Below are 24,304 nucleotides of genomic sequence, written 5' to 3'. Positions count from 1 at the left end.
CCAAGAAGTTGTTTACCAGATCAGTCTTTCCCATGAGACCAGAAGCAAATCAAAAGCAGCGAGCCTACTATATTCATTTCTGCTTCTGGACCTCCGAGCCCCCCTCCACCCCAGTACTTTGCATACTACAGCCCACAGTCTGTTGAACTGTTCAATGAACCCACTGTTAGAGCGTCCAGGAGCATTGGACATCTTGAGCGCCTTCTGAGGCATGAATGGTAACTACTTTGCCAAGAGCAGGAAGGAACTCATCCAAGCAACACCATATTTGGCCTGCCTGGGAGACCATTTGTTTTCCTGTTTTCCACTCATTCTTAATTACAATCGAGCTGCCTCATGCATTTCCTCTTTCTGCTACTGGAACACACTATCAGTTAGCTCTCTGTGTCAATTCAGTATTGATGCAGGAAGTTCCAGTCAGTAAGTTTCCTCCTTGTTTCCAGACATACTGAAGGAGTCCAACACCCAAGGCCAACAGTCAGATTTCATTAGACTTCCTGCTTCTCGCAGATGGCCTGGGCTCCGCAGAGAGAGAAAAGCTGGACTAGAGACCAGAGACTGCACGCAAGCTTTAGCCCTGCCACCTGCTTTTTGTAATTCAGTTTCTTCATCTGTGACATAAGACATGTAAGTCTTGAGTGAAAAGCTGCATAGGGGTGATTGTTTTAGACTCTGGATATAAAGCAAGTAAAATGTTGGGCCATGAACTAGAGTAGTTTGTCCACTGACTCTATTCCAGGAATAAGTAGTGTGGACCAGTTTAGAGGATAAATAAATTCTATCAAATGACATGGGGGTCGGGATCATGATTGGTCATTATCTCATCACAGGCTCATCATAGACAGACAGGCTCAGTGATTGGCAGTTATGGTCTCAGTATGGCTACAACTTTCTTCCCATTCATCTCCAAGACTCTGATCATCAAGTTGGCTTTAAAAATAGAGATTCCAGGCAAATTGGTCCTGCTTCTCATACCACTAAAGAGACTGTCATGTTGCTATTGGCTCCCCTAGCTAGAGCCTTCTGCCTAATTCATTTAAGAAAGCCCCAGACAATGTACTCAACATTTCTTCACTTGCCTATGCAAGCAGGCCAGCTGGGTTTATAGTATCTTAACATTCTTTATTAAGGAATAAATTCTGGGCATGTTGCTCAGCCTGAATAAGCCTCTAAGGCACACGATGGCTACAAGTTATGCCTTTAAGATCACAGCATGAAGGCACGATCTTGGTTAGAGGCAATATGAGCCATAACCTAGAAATGTGTGGAAGGTTAGCCGATAGATTATGACATTCATCATTCATAGGGATAACCATTGCCTTTGATAACCATTGTCTTTGCTAACTGTGTAGAGCTTAATCAAGTTTAAAACCCCTCTTATTGACAGTATCCAAGGATTTGAATACATCAGTCCCAAATTACCAGCAAGCCACATCTCAGATCCCAAACCATAGAATGTCCCTGAGAAGGTAAACTAAAATCTTAACCATATCCACTGAAATACTATATCTTTCTTGATTTGTAAAATGCCCAACAAACACTATCAAAGGGTACAGGAGCAGTTACCAGATCTCATGTAAATTCCAAAAGAGAAGAGGTTGTGCTATGTTCTAACAAATCCTGCTTCATAGCAGATTGTGTCCTTGGAAAGAATCGAGCCCTCGGAGTTTTATGCTCTAGAAAAAAAATGTTCTATTCATCTAGTGGCAGATGGATTACATTATCAAACCAGGATACTCTATATAGGTGGAGTTTAAAAGAAAAGAAAGGAAAAAATCATTATCATAGTGTTCATAATGGCTTTAAATTTTATCCTGACCTTAAAATCTTTCTTTGCTATAAAAGATTAGCCCTACGTACTGGAAACCATTGGGTTTAATGAAATCATTCTGATTATGAATTACTAAAATAATTTTACAATATTAGATGTTTGTTTCATGTCCATAATAGAACTCAAAGTTTGATGACATCATCATCGAGCTGTGTAACTGGCTGTTGCTTCCCCACTAATCCTGACTTTCCTCATCTACAGAGTGATAGGAGGGAAGAAGGGTCAGTCTTTCTCATGACCCAAGCCTGTTGATCATGAAGACATATAAAGTTTTCAAGGTTTTGGTAACTGCATTTATAGGAGGACACACACACACACACACACACACACACACACACACACACACACACACACACTGGAGTCTGATTGCATAGGCTTGTATTCCCAGATGCTCAGGAGGCTGAAGCAGAAGAATCATAACTTCAAGGCCTCCCTACATTATGGAGAAAGTTCAAGGCCAAGCTGGACAACTTACTGAAACCCTATCTAGATTATGGAGGAAGTTGAAGACCAGGCTGAATAACTTAGGGAAACCCTGTCTCAAAGTTAAATACAAGGAGCGGGAGGCAGACCAGTTACTGTTGAACTACTTATTTTGAGTACACATGAGGACCTGGAGTTTGTTCTCCAGAATCCATGTGGGGTGGCGGACAATTAAAAAAGCCAAGCACAGTGATACATAGTTTTAACCTCAGGGCTGAGGTAGCAAAGACAGGCTGTGTTTCGGGACTTGCAGGTCAATCAACCTCTCCAACTCTGTAAGTATCAGGTTATTGAAGGACCTGTCTCAAAAATAAAGGCATCTAAGGATAGAACCTAAGGAATGACCCTTATCTAAGGAACAGCTCCTGAAGTTGTCTTTTGTCTTCTATAAGCTAGTGCACATATGTGTACCCATGCACACATAAATGTGCAGCACACACATGTATCTACACAAATAATAAGTCAAAGGCGGGTACGGTGTGTGTCCCATGCCTGTAATCCAAGCACTTGGGAGGCAGAAGCAGAGGATCTGGAGGTCAATGTCATCCTCAGCTACATAGTGAGCTCCAAGCCACAGTAGGTCTTATAAGACCCTGCCTCCAAGAACACCCCTCCCCAAAGAAAGTTCCAAAATGCCAGATATGGTAACTCACACTTATAATCCCTGTTGAAAAGTAGAGAGGCAGGAATATCACTGTAAGTTGTAGGCTAGCCTGGTCTACATAGCAAGATCCTGCCTCAAAAAGAGAGAAGGGAGGTGACCACTACAATCTAGTGGTAGGGCACTTGAATAACCTGAGTGCTGCCCTAGCTCCCCTTAATCCCCTGAAGTGGTGGGGCCCATTTCCTGAGCACACATACAGAACTCTTTGTTTGAAAAGATCATTTAAAAAATATATACTTAATTTTGTTCCACTGTGTGCTTGGTATATTAGAGAAAGTACTTAAAAGTCCCACATCAACTCAGAGTTACCAAGTTAGTTAAAGAGATATCACCTTATAAAAACAGTTACCTAAAATGAGAGAGAAAAAGTCAGCCTTCAAGTGTATAGATAGAAATCAGTGTCTTATGAAGCAGAGCCAATACCAAATGACGATTTAACAGGGCACCAGGTTGAATTCCTGGCACATGCAGTTTCCAGTTCACTGCAATGGAACACAGACACCTATAGCAATTCACGGACCTGTTCCTAGAATAACTGACTCAATCTTTAGGAGTAAAATCACGATCTTTCTACTGAGTTGCAGAATTTTACTGTGTGGTATTCCTTCACAACTGAGAAACAAGCAACAGCATGTTAAAAGCCAGTTGTGAGTGGCATTGTGCTGAATGAAAGACCAAAGTTACAAGAGGTTGTCTACTGATAACCCAGATATCTAAAGCGTATTGTTACAAGAAAGACAAGCTACAGAAAGGAATAGAGAAAACTAAAGTTGAAGGTCACACCACCGGCTCATCGAACTCTCATATCTTTGTGGTTACAATTTTTTTAATGTGACGAGTTATTTTACAGCTTAGAGGTCCTTATAAACTGATAACACTACATAAAACTCCTTGGTAGCATTTAAACATTTGAAAAACAATGTGTCTGGAATCCCGGACTATCAAACAAGGCAGGGATCGCCCGAGTTACCAATGTCCCGCCACTAGAGGGCGCGTAGTGCTCGCCTGTCAAAATACCTCTCTGGGTTTTTGTGTTCTTGTTCATAAATTTCAAACAAATGACTTGGAATCGCAGAATAAGCAAAGCCCCTTAGTTCATTCGGCGAAGTTAATCGCTGAGAAACTGCAGCCTTGAGAAACAACTTGAGTGGGCATTCTCCTTAATCTGCCTCGTGCCGGTCTCTGTGACCTTTAACCCCCTTATTACTCAGACCTTGGGGCAGCATTGTCTTGCAATCCTGACCCCACCTCCCTTTTCGTCACTTCTACAAGAGGCTTTTCTGAGTTCTCTCATTTTTTCCACAAGCTTGCAGCATAAAGTAGGGCCCAGTCCTTGTATGGACTAACATGCTGAACGGGCTTAGTACTTCACAGTATGATCTGATGGATTCTAGATCTGAAATGTGGTTGCATAAAGGTAAGAGAAACAGTGCCTTCTGGCCAGGTTTTACTGACAGTCTAGTGCCCGTTGGCTTTGAGACATGACGATTTGTGGGTCATTGTAAATGAGACATTCTTTTAGAGAGCCCCCACAAAATAATTAAAGGAACGTTGAATGTAAAATGGACAGGAAAGGTCAGAAAAGGTGAACAAATGGGAAAGGACTTTAAATATGAAGCATTAAGGACACAGATTTACCAGCTCTTGTTGTCTTTAATCCATTGCCAAAGTCTATGTTCAAAACACTTCTAATTTATAGAGAATACATGGGTGATTGACTACTCATGTCTGCTATGAGCGAAGAATGTGGTTCAGGTATCCATTGCTTTTCCTTTTGCTTTGGCAAAGCTAAAGACCACCCAAGGGAAATAACCTGGTCAAGGTCACTAGCATAGGGAAGAGGGGGAGAGGGGAGCATTTTCAGAGCATTGTAACCCTGAGGCAGGTCAGTGCCCTGTGAAACACAGAATCATGTGCTTCCTGTTCTGAAGGTCACATATCAGACAATTGGACCAGAGAACAATCCAGGGCAACTGGAATGCCTTGAAAACAATACTTTTAAAAAATATTTCATGGTTTCTTTTCCTTTTCTATTTTTCTTGGGGAATCATTGCAAATTTTAAAATATGTATACATAAAAAAATAAAGCATAGGAGTAGAATATGCATAAGTTGATGATTTATGTTCCCTGTCCTGATTCCTCCAGCTGCCAAAAGATAGCTGAAATGTGACTCCCCCACCCGCCTCATTCCCTTGGTTTCTCTTTTTTTTTTTTTTTTTTTTTTTTTTTTTCCCCCGGAGCTGGGGACCGAACCCAGGGCCGTGCGCTTCCTAGGTAAGCGCTCTACCACTGAGCTAAATCCCCAGCCCCCACCTTTGGTTTCTCTTTTAAGCATCCTTATATCTTCGTATCTTCAGACATTGTATTTCCACTGGTTTGGGGGTATTATTATAAAGAAATGTGAAAATATAAAGTTATATAAAAAACTGAGTCATTCAGGTTGCAATTTGGTTCTTCACTAAAAATTCTATTTCAAAGGTTTCTAAACATCCCACTTTCTGCTGGAAGAAATATTATAGTAAGAAATGTTTGCGTGATGGGAAGTGAAACTTCCCTGCCACTTTGGAAGGCAATTGACACTATGACTACCTTGTAAGCTGCCTGGGGCCTGTGACACGAGAGTTTTCTTCAGCTAAGGCAATGTGCGAGTTGAAGCTAGAGCTGACCTGCTTATGACAAGGGAGGACAGAGACAGGGTTTTGTGTCCTAGGCTTCCCTTCCTTCTAGGTGTGGTTCTCTGATCTCTCAGTAGTTAGTCAGTAAAGGCAGTTTGTTTGTTTGTTTGTTTGTTTGTTTGTTTGTTTGTTTGTTTTTTCAAACGACATGACTTTAAGAGCCTGCCCAGGACACTCAGCCTTTTCTCCAGCCCCAGAAGATTAGAGAAACCATGAGGCACAGCACTGGCTCTGCTGCCATGACCTGCAAAGATATGCTGCCCCTGAAACCTCGGCTTCACCACCACATGACTATGACACTATTGGAGCGCCTTCCTCCCGTGGACCACTGCACTGTCAACTTCAGTGCTATGTATCCCGACATTATCCTGGTTCTCCTCAACATGCTCGACTCTCCTTTGTTCAGAGTCCTCAAGCGCTTTCAAGCTGCTCTTAGAACAAAATTCAAGAGCCGTGTGAAAATGGCTGTTAAGCCTGTGATGACTCTCCTCTTGCCTGTTCTTCCGCGCCTCTACCCTCCTCTGTTCCTTCAATCACAAGAGCGTCCCCGTCCTTTTCCAAGCATATTGTGAGGCAGGTTCATTCCCTCCCCTGTATTATGACTGTTTCTTATCTCAGTACAAAAGTCACCTTCCCCGAAACGCTGCCCGATTACCCGGAACAGCCCACAGACCCACACCCTTACGAAGGCCCTTCTAACAAACACTCTTTTATTTCCTTCCCACTTCTTATCACTGACTGAAATTGTTTTCCTGTTCACTCGTTCATTGATTTTTCCTCTCAGATCTCATTGTCGGGAACTCTGACTTCTGCCTCCTGTGTTCTAATCTTTGTTTCTAGCCACTTTAGGAGGCAATTGACACTATGACTACCTTGTAAGCTGGTACAATGCTTTTCATCCACTGGAAAATCACTGGATAGTTGTACAAATGAATGAGCTTTACGCTGTTGGTGCAGTGTCCTGATGTTTACTAGCAGCGACCGAGTCCAGTCGGCACTAGCAAGGACGCTCACACCATCTATAATTTCTTACCGTCCTTGTCTTGAAATATATTACTTTCCTCTTCCAGACTGGCTTCAGAGTTGCAAAGAGACCCAATTACCTCGCACTTCATGTAAAGCTATTTATGCCCTTAACTCTTTCCCCCATGTGTATTCCTGTCCAATGTCTGGGAACTGGGAAAAGTCTGAGACCTAATCAGAGGCTGAGCTCATGTCGCTGGTCCTTCCAATATGTTAATTACATGAAGCAGCCAGCGTGGGTGATCTTAAAACCACAGATCCAATCCTGTCACCGTGTAGTCTAAACCTCCTTAATGGTTTTCTTTTGCCTTGTCAAACAATCCCTGATCTTTTATGAGACCAAAAAAGCAAGCTATGCCCTGTTCATGCCACCACCCCATGCCCGCCAGTTCTTCTGAGCTCACTCTGTTTCTGCTCTGAAATGCTCCAGATTGAGAGAGACAAACTGGACCACTATTCTTAATCTAGAAACAAGAACAAATGGATGAGTTTGTACTTTCTTCAGAGAGTTTCTAGTGCTGATTCTTTAGAGGTCAAAATTAACAACAACAACAACAAAAAAGTTAGTAATGTTCTTTAGAGACCAAAAGCCTGACGGAGCATTGGTACTATGTGCTGATAGTGTTAATGTTTAAGGTAACAGGCGAGAATGAAAAGAATCTTAAGATTCACTCTTTCCTGTTCTCATAACATTCCATATAGCCAATTTTAGGGGTCAGTGTTTGCCTTTTTTAAGGAAAAGTGCTATTTACTTATCTATAAACTCCCTCTTGCTCCAACTGTGGAAAATGGAGATTCTCCTCGACTTGTGTATACAGTATATTGATCTACTCAGTGTGGATAGTCTCCATATATGTTTATGTGTGTGTTTGTATGTCATAGACAAGTTATTTAAATTATCTATCTATTCTTTGAGTGTTCTTACCCATGTAAACCTTTGGAACACATTTTGTAATTGTAGATCCTTACGTTGATACTGCAACTAAGAAAGGAAGTTTCTTAAGTAAATTTCCTTCTTTGCATTTGCCTGCTTTTTCCACACCCAAAAGTGATCTCACGTTGCTGTTACCAACTGTTAGGACTTCAGTTCCTAAATACTTACATACATCTCCTTTTCTCATCACATCCTTGTCCTCTCCAACACTGACAGTTGTGGTTGGGCCATGGTTGACAAGACCCCACTCGTCCTCTGTGGTCATGCTTTGGCTCCTCTCTGAATTCCTCTCTGTGGACACAAAGGCTTTTTTTTTTAAGTTTGTTTTTAATCTAGATGTCAGGCCCCTGGACTTTAAATAGGCAGGGACTTTCCAGCAACTTCCATTTTGCTCATGGTAAACATCTCCTCTTTCAGAGCATGCTCTGTCGGTCCACACAAATTGCATTTTCAAACAGAAAGCCCCTGACACGTCCATTAAAAAGGATGGCTTGGGGTGGAGGTTGTGAGGTTGGAGTCCTCATATTTCACTGAATCTGAAATGAAGGGTCAACTTGGGCAATTTAAGTCCTCCATCAACAATATCATCTGGGACAGGATCATAATTCTGAGCTAAGACCTCTGTGATCATAGTACTAGGGCAGAGCCAGTGGCCTTGGATGAGCTGATGTCCCCTACAAGTTTATTCTTCAATGAGATATCATAGACCTGTTCTGAGGCAGCAAGATTTAAGAGAACTTGGGGAGTTTCCAACTGCACCTGGGGTGGGGAGACTTTTTTTTAACAGTATGAGAGATTAAAAATTCAGGGAGAGGTGGGTGTCAGGTAGAATTTGTCAGCATTTTTAAGGAGTGACAGTTGAGATTACCTTAAGCAGAAGCCAAGGAACAAGAATCACTCAGATATTTCTTTATAGTTTCTAATTAATACTGCAGAGATCAATAGATGAATCATTAACAAAAATAGAATTTGAAGACTGACCCATTTTACTGAATGAACTATGACACCAGAAATTGTTCCTATTAGAAATTCTTGTATTTAAGGATTAGATTCCTCCAATTTTTATTGTTATTTACATTTAATAGAAGAGTTGAAATGACTCCAGGCCAATATCTAAGACAGTATGTATAAGAACAATCAGTAAAAATTAAGTACAACAAAAGAATTCTGGGTAAAGCTAGTTTTGGTTTTTAGAAACAGCTGATGAAAAAATACAGATGTTTTATGGCTATGCCTGTGTGACTATGTGGGTATATACCATAAGTGTATTTGTGACCAAAGAGACCAGAAGATGGTGTGGGGTCCCGTGAGCTTTTCCAACTTGGTGCTAGGAACCATGTAAGAAGTGCCAGCTCATATATAAGAGGAGAAGGCATACTGACTGCTTAGCCATCTGCCCAGCTCTAGGACTAATCATAAACTTGGGATTGGTTTTGTGTTGGTAACAATGTGGAAGAGATGAGGCCTGTTACAAGGAAACTTCGGTTCTGACAACAGGTTCATGGGGTCTGATGTGTACTTACTGTGTTTCTTAAGAAAGGAACTTACTGTGAACTTAAGAAAGGAAGAATTGTTTTTAAGCATTCATATTTGTGAGATTTTTTTCTTAGTGTTTGTTTTTTGCTTTGTTGTTTTGTCATGTTTTTTGGCCTTCCAGATTAATTGCATGTCTGTTATCTCCATGGCCCAAAAGTAGATCTGCTTATATAGAGACTGAAAGTCGTAATTAGGCAAGGCTCCTGCTTTTGTGTGGGCCTGTATACCATGAGTCATGGCCAGAGAGTCTAACAGCTCTGGAGGTGTTCTCTGTGTGAAGGAAAGAAGAGGAGGCAGTTATAAACCATAGAAGTGGATGAGATTATTAGAAATTTCATTATTATCTTTCTCAAATGTCTTCAAAACAAAATTTAATACATAGAAATTTACAATTAAGGATTTTTTGCCTCTTAAAAGAACTTGGGAAAACGTGCTCAAACTTTCCACATCTCTGTCCAGGCTTTCAGCCTGTCTTTTTTTTTTCCTTCCTTGCTGGAGTGAAGCAAAACAAACATATGATCAAGAGAAGAGCCAAAAGAAGGTACAGCCAGAAGGATTTTCCAAAAACTCAAATCCACACACACACCCGTCAGTCCCCCTTTCAAAGGCCTCGATAGCTACCATGGGCCAGAGAGCAGTACATCTCTAAGAGAAGAACTGAGGACCCGGCCTTCCATCTTCAGCTTTAGGCTGTCAGTGTTGTCAGGACACATACTGCTTGTCCACAACCAGTTCACCTACTATGCCATGAGTTTCTAGCCGACCATTGCTGGTCTTTCTGCTATGACCTGTCCTCCATACAGACAGATATGCGCATTCAAATTTCTTATTAAAAGTACTTAAAAAATGTTTCCACACTAAACATACAAAGACTTTCTTGTCATCCTTGCCTAAACATAAATGTAACAACCGGTCACATAGTGTTGTGATAGGTACTTTAATCTTAGCACAATTTTAGATAGCGCAGAAGGATTTGCTTTGCTCTGTTCAACCACTGTACCTTTAAAAGGGTCTTGAGTAGACACAGGCTTTCATATTCAGAAGGGTCCTGAATTAATCTCTCATGGACAGAAAAGAATGGCTGGCTACACTGATGTTATCTCAGATTGCAGAATACCTTATTTATACATTGTAAGTGTTCACCAAATTGAAATTTCTGTTGTCAAATTTGAAATTCCTGTTGACAAATTTGTCCATTTTTTTAACATTTTACTAAGTTCGGAGTTAAGAGCTCTGTGTTAATGCTGAAGTGTGAGAAAATGCTCACCCATGGACAAAGCATAAATCAGTACAACTTGCCTAAAGAGGGATTCGAACACACATTTCCAAAAGTAGGGTAGAAATGTGACTTCTGAACATTTGTCCTAGGGATGTGTCCTACACACAGCCAAGTAGCTTTGCTCTGGTGGTGCTAACAATAGCAAGTATCAGTAAACAACCAGAATTCTCAACAGTGAGTGACTCACTAAAGGAATCACGTGGGAGTGTGTACTTGATAAATAAAGATGGTCCCGTTGATAAATTGTTTGCCATACAAACACAAGGACCTGATCCTCAAGAACCCACATTAAAAAAAAAAAAAAAAAAAAAAAAAGACAGGCACAGGCCTGAGGCAGTGGAGTGAGGGGATGCAAAGACAAGAGAAAACATCTCATGTTTACCTCTGGCTGTCACCCGTTCTCACACACACACACACACACACACACACACACACACACACACACACACACCACAAGTAAATAAATGTAGTCCAGTAAAAGAGAATTGTTTTCATCATTGGAAAGATGACATTGCTATATTAAGAAATGGAAAACTGTGACCTGTGTATTATAATCCAAATTTTGACAAAGGAAATGTTTTATTCATAGAAGATATCAAAAAGTCCACATGTGATTATTCAATTACCTATGTGAAATAAGGTTTTTTTGGGAGGGGGTGGTTGGTTGATTGGTTGGTTTTGTTTGTTCTTTATAATAATAAGACACTGTGAAGTGAGATAAAACTGTCAGTAGGAACACATCCAGATGCCTTAGGCTAACTCCTTTTCTCTGGGTAAAGCAATGAGGAGAAAGACCAGAGAGTTAGAATCTCATAGTTTAGAAGCTGCAGCATCTTCCTCCTCTGTCTCTGGACCAATGGAGACACCTGCTAGGACATCTGAGACGTCCATTATCTAAGCAGTAATGGTCTTACATCAGCTAGCAAACTGTAAAAAGGACTGAGCCCTCACTACTTTGTCTTGAAAGCCCCTCCCTCTTCCTATGCCCACCTCACCATGGACATCTCAGCTCAGTCATGTCCTCAAAGAGAAAGCTCAAGTATTTGGCCCCATTCTGATGGCCCTTCTCATCTGAATATAGTGACTGAAGTCTTTTCACCCATCAGACCGATCCAAAAAAACATTTCAAGCCCCAAGTGGACTTTCAAACTCTTCATTAGGGCAGTATTAGGTCGTTTTACCCGTTCAGGCTAACCAGTTGCTCTGGGCTTAAAACAGAGCTTTTGGTCTGTGAGGGTGAGGTGTTATCATGGCAGTCTGAAGGGCTTGGAAGACAGCTCATTGCTTTGCCGGGAATGGCCTCTCTGGAAGAAAAATTGGCCCTGAGTTATACAGAGAAATTAGTAGCATAGCAGTAGAACTGATAAGCACAGAGATCTCGATACCTTTCCTGGAGAGAAGGCCCATGGGAAGAAGGGGCCAGACCTCTACACCTTGCTGGGATTTCTATTAGACTCAGTGGCAAGCAGAAGGTTTGGAGCCAACAAACCTGACTTTAGAATACTGGTTCATGTACCTCATAATGGTGTGTACTAGGCAAGTTACAAAACTCTTGTAAACTCAGTTTTCCCACCAGAAAAGTGGGTGCTGTAAAACCTACCCGACAACATTGTTGGGAATAATTAGAATAATGCAGGAGACCATGAGAGTACCACATAAATGCTGATGTACCACATAAAAGCTGATGACATCATCTGTGAAAGAGTAGGAAAGTCAAGTGGGGGTACAGAAACGGTTTGTAGATTTCAATATGCTACCTTTTAATTCCACAATGCCAGCCAGCAGCCAGCAGCCAGCTTCCACAGCTTAAGGTATTGGTGAAACTCATTCCATCTCCAGGTAGAGGCCACTGTTGCCCCAGCCTTTCTGAGTAAGGAAGAGTGGTCCTCACTCTTTATAGAGACCACCTGCCCTTCTAGCTTCAGATGCTTGTCTTTCCCTTCTATTGTCATTAGAATAGGCTTCCATTCATGGGCAAGTGTTTCTGTGTCATCAGAATGCAAATGCCCCCCCCCCCCACTCCTGCCTGTGGTCTGAGAAATTCAGTGGCAGGGAATTTTTTAAATAAAGGAGGAGGAGATGAAAAAAAAAACAAGAATTACCAGTTGGAGCTGGCATTCTTCACGGATGGTGCATTTGAGTTACTGAGGTTTAATCATAAACCTTCATTGGAAAATACAAAACTCATTGATGTCCAGGAGTTTGACATTCACAATGGACCCCCACCTCCTTTCCAAAGGAGGCCTCACTTGAGTAAGGCAAGCAGAGAAACCAACCTCATTTCTAGGGGATTCCTGGTCTTTCTGCATCACCTTAAAGCTTAAAGTTCAGTGTTCTCTCTCTCTCTCTCTCTCTCTCTCTCTCTCTCTCTCTCTCTCTCTCTCTCTCTCTCTCTCTCTCTCTCCAATAAAGACAAAAGCAATGGCTAAAGCAAACTGACAAAAAGCCTCTTTGAAGGAGAAGACTCGTTGGCCTGGAAGGAATCACAGACATCAAGTCCTCTATCTGTCCGATAAATGTCCATCTAAAATCCCTCCTAGTTGAATGTTGATCCAGCCAGTCTAAAAGCTCACCAGAAAGCCAACATTCACAGATGCATTCTTTTGTCCACCTCAACAACCGACAAGCACTAAATGCTGATGTTAGCAAAAGCAAACCTGTCAGTTTGCTAAGCCTGTACCAACAGGGAACAAAGCAGGCAAAGTACAAATGAGGAAGATACTGTGCTAATACAATGAGAAAATGTATTCTAACAACTGCCTGAAGGAAAAGCTCAAGGAACCCCATGAGTGACCAAAAAAAAGACTTCAAATAGTCAAAGAACTAAATGAGACTAGTGTACTCAGGGAGGGTAGAGCAGAGGTGGGCAGGGTTAGACCACATGGGCTTCACCAGGGAGGTTGGCCTTTCTCCTAAGAGCAAGGAGATGGGTATCCATGGAGTCAAAGAGTAAAGACTAACAGCACACAGCTGGTACAAGCCAGCCACACCAGTACAGCATGAACGTCTGAAGGCCAAGGCTGCAGCTCAGCCTCTCTCAAAGCTTAACAGAGCCACAGAAAGATGACATTTTATATACATCTCAATGCCAGCCAGCCATCCTTCCTCAGAAATTAATGCTGTAACCTTTTGAATCTGATACATATATGGAGTCCCTCCATGTTTTACTCCATGCAGGATGAATTACTGAAAAGTGTTGAGAATTCCTAGCTTCTTAATAAAAAAAAAATCTGTTAAGCCACCTAAAGAAGTTCAAGAACTTATTGCTTCAACATTCTTGGTGTTGCTGATGGTCAAAATTTGGGTGACTTTTTAAAATGTGTATAGGTGTTTTGCTTGCATGAACATGTATACAACACAAGTATATCTGGTGCCTGAGGAAGTCCAAAGGCATTGGACTTACTAGAACTGGAGTTACAGACAGTTGTGTGCTAACATATGGGTGTTGGGAATTGAACCTAGGCCCTCTGGAAGAATAGTTTTCTTAGCAGTTGCTCATTCTCTCCAATAACATCAAAGACTCTGAAAGCTCAGCCGAGACATGGCCACATCCTGGCACTTAAGTTATTCACCCTTGATCTGTCAGCTACTCATAGATGCCCAAAACTCTAAAACAATTTAATCTTCTTATTAAAGTATGCATTTTCCTTGGCTTCTAAGATCTCCACATGCCTTTTCTACTTCACATTATAGACCTTTGAATACAAAGATAAGTTGAGTATTTAGTTTAATTTAATTAGTTTAACTCTCTTAAATTATTGGATATTGGGTATTTCATAGAACTCTGATTTGTTGTCAGAATTTATGAATCTACAAAAGCATCATGTTTCCATCTTTATCTTTAGCATGATAGAACTTATGATAATTAAATAAGAAAATTCACAAGAAAGTCACTTGGGTGGCATAAATCATAGAGTCTAGCACAGGATGATGCATATAGACAAAAAGCTAGATGATGATGGATGGATGGATATGGCGATAGATAGATAGATAGATAGATAGATAGATAGATAGATAGATAGATAGATAGATAGATAAACAGATAAACTAGAGGCTCTGATTTGAGTATAAAACAAGAATGTGTGGAGAATATGTGGAGATTAATGGTTACTTCCAGCTGGGAGTTTAGCAGATGTTTCACTGACAGTAAGACATTTCTACAGACTTGAGTTAGTTTAACAGAGTGGCAATAATAATTGGGAAGCCTGTAAAAGATCGTTTGGAAACATTTACTGAAGTCATTTAGCATGAAGTTGGCATTAAGTTTCAGGAAAAAGCCAGGGCTTCTCACAGTATGCAATATTCTACCTACCACCTTGCTGACCCTGCAACCCTTTCCTCCTTACATTCTGTTCTTACATCTTTACTAGTTAGGTCTTCTCTTACCCCATGAAAATAAAAGATTGTCTAGGGAAACCTAAGGACTGTCTCCTGTGCTAGCTGACAACACTGACAACATATTTTCCTCTATATCAATCTCCAGATAATTTAGGACACAAATAATCAGATAATTAACTAACCAGGTACTGATCAGGTATATAATGTCCAGAAAGAAGACTCTATCCATAATGTATTTGTCTTCTAAACAGAGGGACCTGAATTCTATCCCCAGAACCAAGGTTAAAAAAAAAAGAAAAAGACAGGTGTGGGGACATGTTTTTCTAATCCCATCACTGGGGAGGTGGTGACAAGTGAATCTTTGGGGTGCCCTGGTAAGCCAGATTCAGTGAGAGTCCCTGTCTCAAAAAAGCTAAATGACTCCCAAGAAAAGGCCAAATGCATACATGTTCACGTGCAGAATTTATATATGCATTAAACATTTATGTTTAACATAGTTATACTTTGCTTTAAAAGACAGAGAAATTATACTATTCAAAGTCTAATTGCAGTATATGAATGATATTAACATATATCATATTTTAGGCATGGGAGTTTAGTAGTAATGCATAATTAATGATTTGTGCTGAACATCTTTCAATCTTATATGTGCACCTTAGATGGCAAAACTTTAATTTTGAAAGATGTTGGGTTCTGTGAGGATTAAAGTCAATGGTCTCTGTGGTGGCCAAGGACCCTGTAACTCTAGTAAATATGACTGCCATGGGTCAGCAACTCACTAAGTAGAAACATTCTGCAATCCATGTATTTACATGTTGATAGGTTAGTAAAGCATAATTGTCTATATTCACAAAAAGGCAATAAATGATTGCTTCTGGAACTGGCTTCTCCTAAGGTGATCAGGCAGTGAGGTGCCACCACAAGGGGAGTCTCTAGTTGCCCAAACAGAGAAGATATTTGTCTAGAGTTTATCAAGGTCTTCAGAGAACAGCTTTTTAACTGGCCTCCTGTGAGGTGTCTGGGCAGTTCCTATCTGCTTCAAACAAACTTTCCACTAAACCCTTTGCTTTCAATAAAGTCTCTTACCCCCTGCCGTGTAAATGTGTGCATGCACACACACACACACACACACACACACACACACACACACAGAGAGAGGGGGGGGGAGAAACTTAAGACTTATCCTGCCCCATGTGACTGCAAGGAATTGTGAATAATTTCAGATCCAACAAACACCAGAACCTTAACCACTGTACTCTCAGAGTGTGTGTGCACACACTGACTCTGACTCTGCTGCTGCCATCTAGCCAGAACAGGATCCCAGTGGTGGAATGACCCTGTTGCCACTGTCAACCACAAGTCACATAAGACCTAGCACCTGGCCCAATGGTGCCAAATGTTTCCTCAGCTCTATTTAGTAAACTTTCTCGGTAATAGAAAGCATGGTCTAGCGAGGAGTTAGAAAGAGGACCAGGTGTCAGCGGAGAAAGTTTTCTGACTTGAAAGAATACATGGGTCCTGGCAAAGACACAGCCCCCCTCCTTGGCCTTGACAGTATCACAACAAACAGGCCTAACCAAGAGCCCTCCTCCGGACCCTTGCAGCTGGCTGGAAAAATGAGCATGACAGTAAACACATGTTGCTTCTTTTGGGACTTGACTAATCAGATTACCTGCCTCAGATACATACCAGGAAATTTATGGAGAGGCCATTTGGAAATTAAGCTCTCTGAAAAGAGGAATGGTTCATCACCACTGTTTGTTGGGGTCTAAAATTACTCTGCATAACTTATAGAGCAGAACATCTCTTACTCTACTGTCCCCTGCTTCAGAGGAATTAACTGCCAGCCTCGCTCTTGTCAAGGAGCCCAAACATTATCATTCAAAGGCTGTATTTACAAATGGAGCAGGACGGCTGTAAAACCAATGACCTTGCTGCTTCTGGAATCTCATAAAAAGTTTCCAAGCTGCTCCTCCCCAGAGCAAATAAGGGTGTTGCAGTTGCTGGTGCTCTGGCAGCGCTCCAGCTGGGGCTATTACATTCCTCCCTCATAAACTTTCCTCTGAGTTCTGAATTCAGACTTGCCTGCTTGTCTGGGCGCTTAGCTCTGGAAACGCTGCTGTGTTTAGAACATTCAAACCCAGATGTAGGAGCAACGTAGAAGAAAAACAGGGAGAGTGAGAAAAGAGGTGACCTGAACGCCCTGCTGTGGGCCATGCACCACACAGTTTTCTTGTTCAAGCTTTGTAACTTACTCGCATTGCCTTTGCTGGTGTTCCCGGGCCTTGAAAGCTTGAAGGGCTGAGACTGGCATTTTTTGTTGTGATAACAATGGGCATTTGTGTGTCTATGTGTACCCCTGTCTCTCTGTCTCTCTGTCTCTGTGTCTGTCTGTCTCTCTCTCTCTCTCTCTCTCTCTCTCTCTCTCTCTCTCTCTCTGTGTGTGTGTGTGTGTGTGTGTGTGTGTGTGTGTGTGTGTGTTTCTCTCTGACCTCCACAATCTAGATTGCCTGCTGATATGGCTGAGGTGGAAAAAAGCCAATGAGAGCGATGAGTCCAGGGTACAGCTTCTGAGAACCTATTGTTTTACTGATGAAGAGAATCTGTCTTAGCTGACAGGTGTCTTTTGCCCTTTCCCCTCCTTGCCTCTTTGAACAAGGATGTAGAGCTTAGAGGAGCAGCCTTCATGTCATGATCAAAGGGAGAAGGTCCCAAGCAGAAACGATGGCAGAGACAACACACGGAAAGTCTTCAAGAGACAGAATGTGTATGCTCAAGTTCACTACTAACACACACACACACACACACACACACACACACACACACACACACACACACACACACGGCAGGGATGGGGAGGAGAGATTCCTTTTAGCGGGAGAAAGACTGAAAGGAATCAGTCTTTGCCTATTCGTATCCTAGTGCTCATGGTTGTGTGCTGTACTTCCCTTGTGTAGGGAGAGACAATAAGAATGTCAGTAACTGCTGCTTAAAGTCACTAAGTTGGTGGTAGTTCATTATGCAGCAATATGACATTGAATCCACTCACTCCTTGATACTACTATAGTACCTTATATGCAGAAAAATGAAATGTGTTTGGTGGATCCACAAATGATCGATGTTTGTGGTCTCCACAATGTATTGAAGGCTGAGAGTTGATGCTAAGTGTCGGTAGGGGGGCCTATGGGTTTAAAAGAAAACTAGATTTTTATTTTTTTGAAAGAGCACTCTCACTCAGAAGGCTTTTAGAAGATGGGTAGAGAGATGTATCAGGGACAAAGAGCACTGGCACCCATTCCAGAGCACCAATTTTCAATCTCAACACCCGTATCGCAGCTCACAAACATCTGTAAGAATCAATATCCCTCTGGCCTCCCAAGGCACTATGCACTGACATGGTGCACACACATGCAGACGAACACTCATACACGTAAAATGATATTTTTGTTTTTGAAAAGGCTTTCAGGTGATGTAACTGTACTGGTAACCTGCCTGTCTAGTATGCACTAGGTCATTAATTTAATCCCAAGCACAGAATAAATCAAACACAGTACCACATACACACTCAGAAGGAGGAGGTGGAGACAGGAGAGTTAGAAATTCAAGGTCATCCTCAACTAAAAGCCAGCCTAGGCTGAAAGAGACCCTCCAAATTAAAATGCTTTTAGTAGTCAGGCGATAAAGAACTAGAAAAAAAAACGTTAACCAACCCTGTGGGTGCATCTTTGATGGATCTAAGGCAGGAGAATAGACAACCTTTTTCTTTTTATAATTTCTAGATTTACTGGGAAGTTTCGTAGCTTGAAAGTAGCAACTCGAGCTGGAATCTCTGTGCACTCACCATGAAGGGGCTGCCTGCGCCAAGCCTGTCTCTTAAATTATCTTCCGTTTGCATTGATCCTACAAGGTAGGAATAAACACTCTCCCACAGGATGCACATGAAAACTGAGATTCAAAGAGCCCAAGTGACAGGCCAGTAGGGGGCAGGACTCAAAAGCAAGCTGTCTAAGGTATTTAAACACTGCCCTATTCATCTGGCTGTAAAAGACTGAAAACATAACAAGAAAGGGGAAACAGCCCTTTCCTATACTCCAAATGCCTGGAGGAAAAACCCCAAACAACTTTTGATGTATTTCCTAACACAACAGTAGAAGAGACAAATGTATACTGTGTTCTTTCAGTTAGAATGCTATATGCTCTGTGTGTGTGTGTGTGTGTGTGTGTGTGTGTGTGTGTGTTCCAAAGTTTCTGCAACTCATCAACATATTCCCTTCCTTGGACAAATCATAACTTACCACATTCTTCCCCAGATAGCAGGTAATATAAGATGATTTCTATTTAAAGTCATTATGAATAAAGCTGTACTCATTTTCTTTAGATATAAAGTTCTGTCCTAACTTTACATTTCTGTGTTAGGAGCCAGTGAAATGAGTCAGTGGGTAAAGGTATTTGTTGCCAAGCCTGATGATCCAAGCTCAATCTCCAGGACTCATGAAAAGAACCAACTTCCAAAAAACTGTCCTTTGACCTCCACTCATGTCCCTTAGCGCGCGCGCGCACACACACACACACACACACACACACACACACACACACACACACACACACAATCATATCACACCAAAAACACATTTTTTGAGCCTCTTGCTTAAGACTGAATCCTCTAAGTGGCTGAATCCAAAAAGATATTCATATCGAAGGGACTGACACTCAATACCCTGTTTGGTTCTAACACAAAGTTGCTTTTATGAAGCTTTGCAGACAAGAGAAGGAAAATGTTTATCTCGTGTCTATGTCTATAGGTCGATTTCTTCATAAGTGACACAGGGGTTATTCCCTTAGAGGATTTTTACTGCCATCTAGAATATAGTCATTCTTCCAGATGCTATAAAGTTCAAGGTTAATTGTTGGTAAACCCTGCAGTGTTTGCTCCCATGCCGGTGTTGTCTCACTGTCATGGCCTCGACCTTTTTTTATAGGTTTCTAAGTCAATACAGAGTACTACATAATGTCATCCACTGTGGCCAGACCCTAGCTTCTGCCCATGTTCTTTATTCTCACTAGTAGCTACCATATTTCTCATTTTTCCAAGATGATCAAAAAAGTTGCCAATGTCATTAGCACAAAAATATGTTACTTGTTAAAGCCATAATAATTGAGACAAAAGAAAAAGGAAAAAAAAGGAAAGAAAATGTTCAGTGCAATGCTGAATGACCCAGGAAAACGGGTTCTCATTCCATCTTGTACTGATGTGTTTTCAAGGAAGGTGACAGGCCAAGCCATGAGAACGGAAAGGGATTTTACGAAGCAGATCGTGAAGATCACCGACATTTTCTAGACACTGTGTGTCATACACTAGGCTAAGGACTCCACATGGATTGTTTCCTGGCGTTTTTTGCTAGTATAATAAATAATGAAGTTTTAAGTTTCCATTTCTTTCTGAGTCCAGTTGAACTTCAATTTATTAAGCTCTGGGCAAGCATTCCTTATTATTTTTAATTGAATTATGTTGTCATACAGTAAATTACAGCAAACCTACATCATTAAAAATGTCTATGCCTAGAGAAAGGATATCCTGACAGCTTAGTCACACAATGGCAGGGCAAACTATCCAAGGCTTACTCCTCAGAAGTCCTACTGAGTGTTCAGCAACCTCCTGGGGAGAAGAGCCACAACTGTAAGCTTGGCCATTTGATCCAGTACTAAATATCTAATGGGAAACCTTGATACCCAACAAATGAAGTCATCCTTGTTTCACTCTGGGAATTAAAGCAGATACCTCAGCATAGAAGTATACTGTGCAGGTGGGAAAAGTGATAGAGAAAGGCCACCTGCTCTGAGCCTAGGGTTAGGCAGAAATCCTCCCCCTGACTCTAAAACCTTCTCTCTTACCTTCTTCCTTGCCAAAAGAGTATTAGTCTATTCAAGACTCTAAAATACCTCCTCCTAGAAGAGGTAAATCAAGATCAGTCTGGATAGGTCACAGTTCTTTACAATTATTTGCCAGGCATTCCATTCCCAAGAATTCTCAGATCCTAAAAGTAGACAGGTAACACTACTTCTAATCACTAATATTCTTATCCATCAAAAAAAAAAGTCAAGTTAAACTCCCCATCGCCGGTCCTCTCACCATTATAATTATGATATGTGGAAATGTGGCAGTCATCTTCCACCATGGGGCAGGAGGCAGAAGACTAGATGACCTACAGAAGTATAGAAGACAAAAGGTCCCTGTCATTCAAAACACAGTTAAACTGTTGTTCTCACCTTCAATTATTTATCCCTCAACTTTTCAGTCTTGGGACTTAAACATCTTGATGTCTTGGTAGTCAGAGTTCCCTGTTGTTAGTCACCAAATAAGTCCTAAACATATAGGTACCTCTGAAAAAAGGATAATTTGCCTTCTTACTAGAACTTTGAATTTTATAGAACTTGAGAGAGAGAGAGAGAGACAGAGATAGAGACAGAGACAGAGACAGAGACAGAGACAGAGAAAGAATGCATGTGAAGGTTCCTCCTACCCCCAGCCCTGGAAACCCAACACTGCCTTCTTTTCCTTGGCTGGCAGGAGAGATATGGTCTTCTGTCTGGCTGACCCCAAACACTGACCCTTCCTTCATCACCCTTAGGATTTGGTAAGGCATTTGCTCATGGTGGTCCCGCTGCAGGGCCAGGGTGCTTAGAAAAGTTATGCTTGTCAAAAATCAATCCAATTCTCCTTGGCAACTGTAAAGGTAAGCTGTCACCAATGCTGTCAACAGTCGCAGCAGAGAGGGCTATTTATTCATTGCAGACCTTCGTGAGTCACAGTCTGAAGAGTCTGCAAACCTCCCGTGGCAAGTCAGACCCTGCCCCAGTCTCCCAAGAGAATACCTCCCACCCAGAGCCACTTCAACACAACAGGCTCTTGGCGTGTGGCTGTCTAATCTTTGAGCTGCACAAGTGGTCATGTTATTAATGACTCTGAGTCATCGCTGAGGGCAGTCTTTGTGGAATGTGTGTGCAATGAGAAGGAGGGTGGTGCCTGCTGAATGCTGGACAAGAAGCAAGTCATCCCTGGCTGTGATTCTTCCTCATGGAATACTTTGCAAAAGCAACCTGTGCTTCATGCAATGAGGCTTCATGTCTGTCTGCCTCTTGGTGACCCATCTTTTAAGTCCCCACTCGTTTGCTGGTATCGGTCAGGGCTCAGAGAATGCACCACATTCAGCTGGGTCCTCCAAGGCCTCAAGGTGCAAAAGACAGAGAGCTTAGGTTGTTCGTTTGTTTGTTGGTTTGTTTGTTTTAATTTTAATCATGAGTTTTAAATTTGGCTTTCCATCTTCCTCTTTTATCTCTTTCAGCCCTGATATACCAACTAAATGTGACTACCTCCTTGGCATAAGAAAATTCCCAATGTTTATTAGCAGTTCATGGAAATCTTCTCTCCCCACAGACCTTGGTACATATGGTCATAGTTCAATTTTTACTTCTTCTGATATGTCTTCCACAGTTTCACTAAATAGGGCTTCATTTATCCTACCTACAACTTCCTTAATGTGACCATTTATCATACTGCTAGCTCCAACTACCCTGGGAGACTGCAAGGTCTACTGACACAAGGGCCATCTCAGGCCACCAGTGTTGAAAACACTCTCTGGTGTGTACTAGACCCTATAAGTAATCTATAGTAAGGTAGGTGGAAGAGATTGCCCTCTATAGCACTCTATCACTGAGTTGACCTCAACAGACCCCTAGACCCCTAAAAAAGGAAGGACAGGACAGAACAGCAGGGTGGTTCAGATGTTTCTCATTCTGTAGCCCAACACCTTGAGAAAACAAAGTCTTACATTTGTTATCTAATAAAAGGGAATACTGTCTTCCCACCTCATGTGGCCTCATGGAAGAACTCATAAAAGCTTTAGATGATATCTGTAAGATCCTTGGGACAGACAACCTACCCAGCACTGAGAGAAAAGTTGAAGAACATGGAATCAAAGTAGAAGGAGCTCTTGGTAGACATCACACTATTGGATGAATATAAAATGATAAAAGGTCAAGGTTCTATCCCAGAATACCAGTAGTTGTCTATAAATGGGTCATACTTGTGAGGGACCCACAAGTTCACCCTTGAAATTCTAACACTTGTCGGAGAAGTCCCTCTAAGAGGACCAGAAAGTGAGGAGGCACACTGGCTCACACAGACATACACAGAGGCAGAACATGGATGTAAATAAAATTTTAAAAAAATTATTCAATGAGGAAGAAGCCTGGTGTGCAGGCACGAGGACCTGAATTCAGATCCTGAAGAACAACATAAGGGCCAGGCAAAGTTGTGTGCATCTATAGGCCTAGTTCTAAAGGAGGCAGAAAGGGTTGGATCAAGGGAGATCCTTAGCCAGTTATCTGAACCAAAACTCAACATGCATTGGATTCTCAAGGGGCCCTATTTCAAAGGGGATAAGATAGTGACTCAGTCACAAAGCAGGACACTTAATGTCCTCCTCTGGCCTAAATACACACACACACACACACACACACACACACACACACACACACACACACCTCTGCAAGTAGAAGAAACGGGACAGTGAATAAAATTTTCTGGTACCAGTTAGATCAAAAGATTTTCCAGGACCCACCAGGGAAGCCAGGATGAGACATTTGAGAGTACAGGAAACTTAGGAGCCTAGCCAAAAAAAAAAAAAAAAACCAAAAGGGTGAGAGGGAGCCACCAGTCCCCTATATCATAGGACTGTTGCAAAGGTTAAACAAAAGGGTATACTTACAGTTTTTGGCCCACATTATGGTCCAAGGTCCAATCACACTATCATCCCATCATGAATAGGAACCAAGAACCAATCAATTCCCCTTCTTTTACAATGTAGAATTCTTCCCTGAACAATTATTGCTATTCTGGTATAGCCATAGCACCCAAGTTTTATCTGGATGCCTGCCAAATGTCTGAACCATCACCTGATTTTAAATCATCCAGGAGTCATTCACCGATTTCCTTCTTCTCCATTAATTCAGCTCACACAGTTCTACCTCAGGTTATCTGTGCGGTTACTATTTTGTCATTCAACACAGTTTCCATTCTTCTTGGCTCTAACTGGATGGACTGTGTGCCACAGTTCTCTGATATGTATCTGCAGCGAGCCTATGGGTTCCAAGGATTTGTTTTCTGGCTACCCTGAAATTGTATGTCTTGGATAGAAGCTCTCATGTTAACTGAGTCCATCAAACTCCTAAAGATCAGACAAAACTGGTGCCCAGGAAAAGTGCATGGTACCCCTTGGCCACACGCTCCATGTCCATATCAGATCATCACTGAAGTGGGGCTCAGACTCTAACTTCAACACTAGAAATGATAGTTTGCCTCAGACTAAAGGATAAGGAAAATAGATCACACCGTAGGAAGTGAAAATGGAAAGCTATCATTTACCCTGACCTAAAACAAAACAAAACAACAACAACCTCAAACTTTCAACCTCAAACACAGGCTATCTAAAGATTCCAAAGAAAAATATATCCAAGACATTCTCATAATATGATTGGCAT

General features: G+C 41.6%; 1 long non-coding RNA gene across 1 annotated transcript in view; it reads left to right on the top strand.

Moving 5' to 3' along the window:
- The first annotated feature begins 480 nt into the window (after positions 1–480).
- LOC134486420 (uncharacterized) overlaps positions 481–24,304 on the top strand; it is a 77,305-nt gene continuing 53,481 nt past the window's right edge. The window contains exons 1-2 of the long non-coding RNA XR_015683711.1: positions 481–627; positions 18,544–18,671. This is a non-coding gene — a long non-coding RNA (uncharacterized LOC134486420). The remainder of the gene's footprint in view (positions 628–18,543; positions 18,672–24,304) is intronic.

This window comes from Rattus norvegicus, chromosome 3, assembly GCF_021556685.1.
Source record: "Rattus norvegicus strain SHRSP/BbbUtx chromosome 3, alternate assembly SHRSP_T2T, whole genome shotgun sequence".
Taxonomy (NCBI): domain Eukaryota; kingdom Metazoa; phylum Chordata; class Mammalia; order Rodentia; family Muridae; genus Rattus; species Rattus norvegicus.
This window is presented reverse-complemented; position numbering and strand designations above follow the sequence as displayed.